At 64.3% G+C, this 8,356-nt stretch overlaps 1 protein-coding gene across 7 annotated transcripts in view; it reads left to right on the top strand.

Moving 5' to 3' along the window:
• Nucleotides 1–675: 675 nt before the first annotated feature.
• BRD4 (bromodomain containing 4) overlaps nt 676–8,356 on the top strand; it is a 62,313-nt gene continuing 54,632 nt past the window's right edge. For 3 of the 7 annotated variants that reach the window (XM_066986515.1, XM_066986514.1, XM_066986511.1), the window contains exon 1: nt 1,526–1,650. The gene's annotated coding sequence lies outside the window, so the exon portion shown is untranslated. Of the gene's footprint in view, nt 818–1,524; nt 1,651–8,302; nt 8,327–8,356 lie in introns of those variants that run through there. The other 4 variants (XM_066986516.1, XM_066986512.1, XR_010827154.1 and 1 more) reach the window with 3 other exon arrangements.

Genomic DNA, 8,356 nt, shown 5'->3' with positions numbered 1-8,356 from the left:
CCCCCCTGTGCACAGCCCCCCGGTGCCCCCCCCCGGTTCCCCCCTCCCGTGCACAGCCCCCCGGTGCTTCCCCCCCCCCAGTGCATTGCCCCCCGGTGCCCCCCCCCGATGCCTTGCACTCGGTCCCCCCCCGTGCATTGCATCCCGGTGCCCCCCCCCCCCCGTGCACAGCCCCCCGGTGCACCCCGGTGCTTCCCCCCCCCCAGTGCATTGCCCCCCGGTGCCCCCCCCGACGCCTTGCACTCGGTCCCCCCCGGTTCTCCCCCCCCCGTGCATTGCATCCCGGTGCCCCCCCCCCCCGTGCACAGCCCCCCGGTGCACCCCGGTGCTTCCCCCCCCCAGTGCATTGCCCCCCGGTGCCCCCCCCGGTTCCGCCCCCGGTGCCTTGCACTCACTCCCCCCCCCCCCCGAGCACAGCCCCCCGGTGCCCCCCCGGTGCCCCCCCCCCCCCCCCCCCCCCGGTCCTCGCCCCCCCGGTGCCGCTCCCGCCGCCTTCCCGTGACGTCACGGCGCGGGGCGCTGGGGGGGGGGGGGCGGGGCGGGGCGCGCGAGGCGCGGCGGTTGGCGGCGGGGGCGGGGCCGGCTGCGCCGTGACGTCAGGCGCAGCGCGGTGAGGTCAGTGCGGCGCCGCTGCCGGACCCGCTGCCCCTCGGTGCCCGGCGTCTCCCCCCCCCTCCCCCCCCGCGCCCGCCTCCCCCTCCCTCGGCGGAGGCGGCGACGCCTCCCGGGCCCCGCGGGACCCGGCCCCGGCGGGAGGGCGGCTCGCCAGGCCCGGCCCGGCCCGGCCCGGCCCCGCCCGCGGCCGCCGCCGCCTCAGGTAAGAGCCGGGCCCGCGCCGATGCGGCGGCGCCCGCAGCGCGGAGAGGACGGAGGGTGGGGGGGGGCACCGGGGAGAGGGGGCGGGAGGGGGGGGCTCGGTATTCACCATCGCCGCTTACGTCGCCCTGCCAGCGTAACCCGCATTGCGTAATGCGGCCGCTGCGTCAGGGAGGCCTACGTAAACTGCGGCGGAGGCTGAGGCCTGCTGCGCAAACGGCGTAAGGGGGCGGCGGGGGCCGCGCGCGCCGTACGCCAGCGGCGTAGCGGGCCGGGCCGCTCCGCGCCGCCGACTGCGCCGCTGGCGTAGCGCTGGTCACGCGCCGGCTGCGTAGGCTGCGCAGCGGAGGGGCGGGCGGCGGCATTCTCGGCGCCCTACGCACTTTGCGCAAGCGACGGCCTGGCGGTGGCGGGGGCGCTGCGCCGCGCCCGGGGGAGGGGTTACGGGGCGGGGGAGGGGAGCGGCGGCTCCGGGGCCGAGCCGCGGGCGGGCGGGGGCGCGAGGCGCTCTCCCGGCCCCCCTCCGTCCCCGCTCTCTCCGGTTACGCCACTTGCGTAAGGCCGGCCTCCCCCGCGCGCGGCGCTGCGCATTTTGCGCACGGCGCGGGCCGGGGGCGCGCGGCCCTTCCCCACCCCCCCCCTCCCCCCCCCGGCCCCCCGAGCTCATCCCGCTACGCCGTTGGCGTACGGCGGGCGCCGCGGGCTGCGCCGTTGGCGGGCCGGTGCGCAGAGTGCGGGCGCGGGGCGGGGCGGAGCGCGGGGCACTTCCTGCCGCCGCCATTTTGTCAGCGGACGGCCGGAGGAAGCGGCGGCTGAGGCGCGGCGCGGCCCGCGGTGAGTGGCGCCGCCGTCGTCTCCCCCCCAGGCCCCTTCCCGGCCGCCCCCCGCCGTCCCGGGGCCGTTGCGGGGCTCCCCCCCCTCTCCGGGGCCGGCGCTGGGCCGCGGAGCCGCGCCCGGCCTGGTTGGGCCCGGGGCAGGCCGGGCCGGGGCCGCCGCGCCCTTGGGGCCGTCCGGGAGCGCTGCCGGGCCCGGTGCGGCCCCGGTCGGGGCGGGGGGAGCGGGCCCGGGTCGCTTTTAAGCCGTTGGGCCCCGCGCTGAGGTAACCCGCTCGCCGCTCGTCTGAAGCTGGGGGTTTGAGGTGCGCCGTTTTGTTTACGTTCGGGTTTAAGCCTTTTTCTCTCTCTCTTTTTTTTTTTTTTGCAGATTTCTTTTTTTATAGTCGGTAGAACTCGCGAAACGGGCTCGGGAGCTGGAGGGAGAGGGGTCGGGGACGAGGCCCTGCCACCCCCCCCCCCCACATGTTGTCAGGGAGACCCCCGGTGCCGTGGGGAAGGGGCACCGGGACCCGTCTGAGCGCTCATCCCCTGGGGTTTTTGGGGGGGAAAGGGTGGGTTTTGGGGGCTAAAAGGTGGGTTTCGGGGGCCTGAAATGTGCGTATGGCAACGGGAAAGCCAAGGTGTGTTTACAGCACCCGAGACCTCGGTGAAAACGGGCTCTGGGTTGTCCCGGTCGCTGCGGTCACTGGGCGTGCAAGGGGAGCCCCTCGGCAGCGAGGTGCGGCTCTGCACGGCTGGTTCGTGGCACACGAGGGCTGTTTGTCCGGGCCAGGCTGCTCTCACCTTCAATCCGAGCACATCCTCCTGTCCCCGGGTGCTCCTGTGTTGTTTTCCTCGAGTGTTTTCCTTTTTAAGCGTCGTTTTCAACTTAAAAAGCTGAAGCTTCCTGCAAACTGCTCTCTTCAGCAGAAGTTTCCCCGAGGAAACTCTTGAGGCTGTGTTGCTGCTTGAATTTACCCCACGTGCTGCGTAAAAGAGTTTGCAGCGTGGTTTGGAAGATGCAGGGAGCGGTGTCGCTGGCGGGTTTCTGTCTGAAACGCGTGTTATTAGCGGGACAGAAAGAATTAAGCTGACAAACGTGGTGTTAGTAACGAACCGGTGGCTCTGCCGGTTGGCAAGGACCGTGGCTGGTGACCCGTAGCTGTGTGCTCTTTCGCTGGGCTTCGGCTGCTCCTGTTGATTGCGTGCCCACAAATACGTCGTCCTCTGGATCTGGGGGCGATTTGAGTGACTTAAAATGCTTGTCGTAGTTCTCAGAAACTTGGTTTTACCGATCTATGGCGTACCGGCTTCAGATTAAACCTCAAACGCTCCGTTTAAGCATCTCAGTAAAAGTTTGGTTAGTTCGCTTGCCTGAATCCAGCTAAACTGCTTTAGGTGAGGCAGATATTGAAGGTTAAACTTCCTTGCAAACACTTGAAGCTGCTGTTGCTTTAGTTCATAAGTAACTCTTATTCAGTGGGACTGCTATGAGAGGATGTTTGCAGAGATTAATACAACTTAAATTTATATCCGTACGAGTTTCTAGCATTAAACTTGATGCTGTGTAAACTAAAGGTCACCCAGAGCTGTTTTGTGGAATGAAGTGAGGGCACTTTAATGTTTTAAAGCAGCAGGTAAAATAAATAAATAAATAAATTTTGGATTCTCCACACCTCTCCCTCTGAACTTGGTGAACTGCGCTCGGCGATAGCGGCTGTAAATAAATGCGCTGCGCTGCAGAAGCACCTGCGTGGGGCCGGCCGTTCCCACACAGCTTCTAATCTTTGCACCTTGGCAAACGCAGGGATTACTCATTTTAAAAGTAGTAAAAACACAGAGCGTTGAGCAGGTGAAACGTGACTTTCCTGATTTTTTTTTCCTTCCTCCCCCCTGCCCCGAACCACGTTAATTACCTAAGCTGAATAACTGTTGCTGCCGTATTATCTGACGATCCTGCAGCGAATGGGACCCAAACGGAGGTGACCAGCTATTAGCTAAATGAGTCTTGGCAGCCGAGCCCTCGTTAGCGTAAACGCCGTCCGTGTTTCGAAGAGGGAAAGTGGTTTGGGGAGCCGCGGGGGGGGGGGTCTCAGGGCTGTGTTGTGCCTTTTACAATCCTCCTGCTCCGTCTTCCACCCTCGGGCAGCTTCGGTCGAGGCGGGCTCGGCTCCCCGGCCCGTAATCGAACGCCCTTGCTACGGTTGCCGACTGTTTGGAACAATTTCTCCGAGTAACCTCGTAAGGCCGGTAATTACCCGCTGGCGAACGCTCGGCGTTTGGCCGAAACTCAAGAATGCCGGCGGTTTGTTTGCACGGAGGTGTTTTACCTCGCTCCTCGAGAAACAACGAGCCCCTGACCGCTGCGGAGGTGCCCGGGGTCTGCCGGAAAGCCGTGCTTTTCCCCCCCGCGGGTCGCTGGGGGAGGACGAATTTGTGCCCGAGCAGCCTCCTCCTGCTCGTCGGCGCCGCTGGTCGCCCTCCCTGGGCGAAGCAGCCCGGCTCTCCGGCACGCGGGTTGTTGGTGGACATCGCCCTCCTGCTGGAGAAGGGCTCGGAGGTGAGGAGGCGTCTCGTTTTAGGGGTTGCATCCCCAAAAAAGCGTCTGCTTCTCTTCCCTCGAGCTCCTGCCTGAGGCCGGCTCGCGCCTCGCAATCCAGCAGGGCGGGGGGAAGCGGCTTCTGGTGCTGCTGGAGGAAACCTCCCGGTCCGTGCGCCGTTTCAAGCCTCTGTAACGTGTCAGTTCCCAGGGCTTGGGAGAAGCGCTGGGCGCGTGGCTTGGTTTGCTGCGATCCTTCGCGCTCCGAGGGTGCTGAGCTGCGGCTCGGAATCAAGGCTGAGGGTCTGCTGTTGGAAGCCAAATATTGCAATAATTCGGGGAGTGAACTCGCCTTATCGGGCATGGAGGAGGCCTGGCTGCGGAGCGGTGCCGTTCCTGCTCCGGGAGCTGAGCGTGGATAATCCCCAGAGACAGAAAAAGGGCCCTGGGCTCTGTGTCTCTGCTGTGCCAGGTCAGCAGCTCGGCGCTGTGGACGATTTTACTGCCGTCAGCTTCTGCTTCAGCCTTCCTGAGCGAGCTGGGGCGTCTCAGGGTCGGCAGCGCTGTTCGCGGGCCTCAGCCCTGCTCTCAGCTTCTGGTTCGCGACCGCTCCCCGGCCTCTGGCGCTTATTGACCAGCTCGGAGTGGCCGAAACGCGGTACCGGATGGCTCGGGAGAGCCCTGGGGGACTCCGCAGCCTCTTCGCAGGTCGAGGAGGATCTTCGGGGTTCGGTTTCTGCGCAGATACCTGAGGGTCACGCGGGGCCACGACCTGAAGCGAAGTTTCAGCGTGGCCGGGCTGGTCCCAGCAGCGGTGTCTGGTCACTTGTTGCTTCTGCTGACTTCAGTGGTGTTCAGGGAAATGACGGAGAGCTTCTGTGGGTGCCCAAAAAGCTTGCGGGGGTGCCCCAAACCAGCCTCGTGTACCCCGCTGCCACCACCCGAAGGATTAGGAGCGCGCCGCCTCCCACGGGCTCGCTGGGCTCGTGTCCCCGCCGCGCAGCGGGCGGGTAAACTGAGGCCGTGCGGGTGCTGGAACGAGGCAAAACCTCACAGCGAGACCACGAAATACCCAGCTGGGAACCGGGTAGGAGGACCCGAAACCGCAGAGCCTGTTTTGACTCTTCCTCTTCACGCCTGCTTCGTGCGGCTCGTGGGAGATCTTGGCGCGCACGGTTCGTCCCGCGGTGGCTCGGTAGCGCAGCACGGCGCCTGCTCGGTTCGGGGCCGGAGGGAAATCGAGGTTTTTCTCCCAGTTTTCCTTAATCTGCCCTGCTGGCTGCTCTCGCCGGGAGCCACCGCGAAGCCCTGAGGAGGAGGAGCGGGATGGCACGGGTCCAGGGAAATGCAGAACAGCTCGAAAAACGAAAACAGGAACCGCTCGGTAGCGGCGAGGGCTCGAGGCAAACATCCTGAAATCAGAAACCCCGTGGAAGGCAGCGTCCCGGAAATGGGAACCGGCGGGTTTGTCTCCGACCGGGCAGGTTAACGTTTGCTCGCTGCCTCCCAACGAAGGCTTCAAGTCCCGGGAGTGCCCCAGAGCGCGGCGCATCGCTTCCCTCCCCGCTTGTGCGCACGGAGAAGTTCCCCCATCCTCCCGAGGAGCGCTGGAGTCGGCGGCGTGGTGGCTCCCCTGTCCGCATCGGGGCTCAGGAAGCTGCTTTTAGCCGCCGAAACCTTTCTCCTGCCGCATTTGTGGTGGATTTGTGCTGAAAATAACAGGACTGCTGGAGCAGCCGTGCTGGGAGACGAATTAAGGATCCTAAAAAAACGCCGCCGGACCTTCAGGCCGTGGCGCGGGATGGCGAGCAGGGAGAAACCGCGGGCGCACGAACCAGAATTCACGGGCTGCTTTCCTCCCTGACCTGGGGTTGGGGGGGCGTGGAGCACGTCCCGGGGGGTTGTTTAAAAAAGGAATCTGGCGCAATTAGTGATGAGCACATCGCTGATCGCGATACGCCGGGCTCGACTCCGAGCAGACCGTGCTGCGCGTGGGCACCGCGCAGCCTCGGGAGGAGTTCTTGGAGCGACGCCCGCGGACACCTGGCTGAAGCTGGTGTACTTCACCAGGTAACGAGCTCGTCACGGGCCTTCTCGTTAGCGGTGACCGAATGTTTTGTTCCCGTTCGGTGCGCTTTGTGCCTCAAAACAACAAAGCAATGTTTAGTGACCGTGGCCTGCGCCCAGATCTCGGGGGCGGACAGTGCAGCGCTGCAGGAGGAAGCTCTCGGAAAAGCTGCGGCGCTGGCGTTGAAAAACATGAGTAATGGTGAAGGTATGTGTGTGCAATTAAGCAATTATGTGTTTAAACAAACCTAGGTACTTCTGCAATTAAGTAGTCTTTCACGGTATCATGTCAGCTTAATTGAATTGTCTGCGCGCCGCTTTTAATGTTTAATAAGGGAGATACAAAAGAGAAAAGAGCTCGAGAACTTCGTCAGGCCCCGCTTGCCAATTAACCAGCGCTTAAAACTTCCTCGAACGGCTCCGTGTTGCCCGTCCCGGGGACGGGACGTGCTCGGATGGCCTCTCGGCGCTCATTCGGCGGGCTGGCGAGGTGCTAAGAGGCAGGGAGGGGAGGAAGAACCCTGCAAAACACCCCTGGGGCAGGAAGGTTCGCTAGGCTGGGCGCGAGCTGCGCGGTGGCCAGCCCTTCGCCGCCGCTTGGCTCCGAAACGAGGACCCAGGCGGAATAAAACCCGCGGTTCTGATTCCCTTTGACCCTGCTCTTGCGTCCTTCGCTCTGTTGGGTTCGATCGTGGAGCTGGTTGCCCCGTGGCTTTCGGTTTCCCCGTGAGTGTTATGATGAAATCCGCAGAAACAGGCTCTGCTCTGGGGACACCCCTGCTCACCGGCTGGCTCAGGCAGCGGCGTTACCTTGGTGCGATCTTAGCGCGGGGCTGCGAGTAAAATGGGTTCTGAAAGCCGCTTTTACGGGTTTAAAATGGGCTTAAAGCTGCTCTGGCTCTTCCTTCTGATCGCTACCGGTAAAAGCAGTTTGAAAGCGTCGCGTTCGGGAAGGCACTGATTGCTGGGAGAGCCGATTTTTGGCTCTCTTCAAGGTAAAGCTGCAAAAAAAACCACTCTGGGGGGTTTTGGAGGGAGTCCTGTGGCACGAGCAGGGCTTCTGCCCCACCAGAGGAGTCTAACTTGTCACAGGAGGGCTGAGCAGAAAGAAGGGAGCAGAAATCCCTTGAAATCGCTTGCCTTGCCCCCTGGGAGCCTGCCTGATCTCGTGCCCTGATCGGTCCTGGTGCTGGGAGCCAGGAGGCAGCTCGGCCGCCTCCCCTGCTCTACGTGGGAAGAGCTCCCGAAGGCTCTGGCGGTAAAACTTCCCAACCTGCCAGACCAGCGGCAGCCCCGGCGCCTCCGCAAACCCTCTGCAGAACCCATTTGTGTTTGGGGTCCCAGCAGCGGAGCCGCGCTGGCGTTTCGCCGCTCGTTGCAGGCAGGGCTGGCTGGCGGGGCGCAGGGTGCCCAAACGCAGCGGCGAGGGGAGCGGGAGGAGGAAGGGATTCGAGCGCAGATCGCAGGTCCAAAGGTTGCTGGCGGCTTCGTGCCTTGTTTTTCTCTGGATTTGTCGGCGGCTTTCCGGCACGGCGGAAACCTCGCGCACGGCTCTGTAACGGGTAAAGCGGGAAGCGTTAAAAACCTCCGCTAATAATCCACGCGGGGAGCGTTTTTCCTCCGCTTCGGGCTGCTTTTCGGTGAGCCTCTGCCCCGGAGCTGTTAGCAGATAAGCGCGGCTGGGGAGAGGAGGAGGAAGGAGGCCGCGGCGTAGGCGCTGACAAAAGCCAGGAGCCGAATCGGTGGGCACGAAGGGAGCGGGGGAGGCGTGGAAGAGGCGCTCGAAGAGCTCCACCCGCTCGCCGGCCGGCCGGGGAGAGCTCCCGCTGCTTGGTGAGGGGTTTGTGCGACGCGACCTTGCGCCTGCTGGCAGGTATTTGTTTGCAGAGCTGCCGATGATCGCTGCTCTGGTCTCGGAGGGGGGAAATTCCAGCCTGCGGATGGAAAGGTGAATTCCCGGAGCGCTTCGCTGTGCCCTAGCCCCCGCTTCGTGGACCAGGCCGTGGCCCTCTCGCTTCCGAGCCTGGTGGGCTGCACGGGGTGCTTCCTCGGGAGTCTCTCGGGGTCTGGAGCTGTGCAAAAAGGAGAGGTGAGTGCCCAGCGGGGGGAGGCAGCCCTT

Source organism: Anser cygnoides, chromosome 34 (genome assembly GCF_040182565.1).
Source record: "Anser cygnoides isolate HZ-2024a breed goose chromosome 34, Taihu_goose_T2T_genome, whole genome shotgun sequence".
NCBI lineage: Eukaryota > Metazoa > Chordata > Aves > Anseriformes > Anatidae > Anser > Anser cygnoides.
Note: the sequence above shows the minus strand (reverse complement) of the source record. Positions and strands in the feature narration are given on the sequence as shown.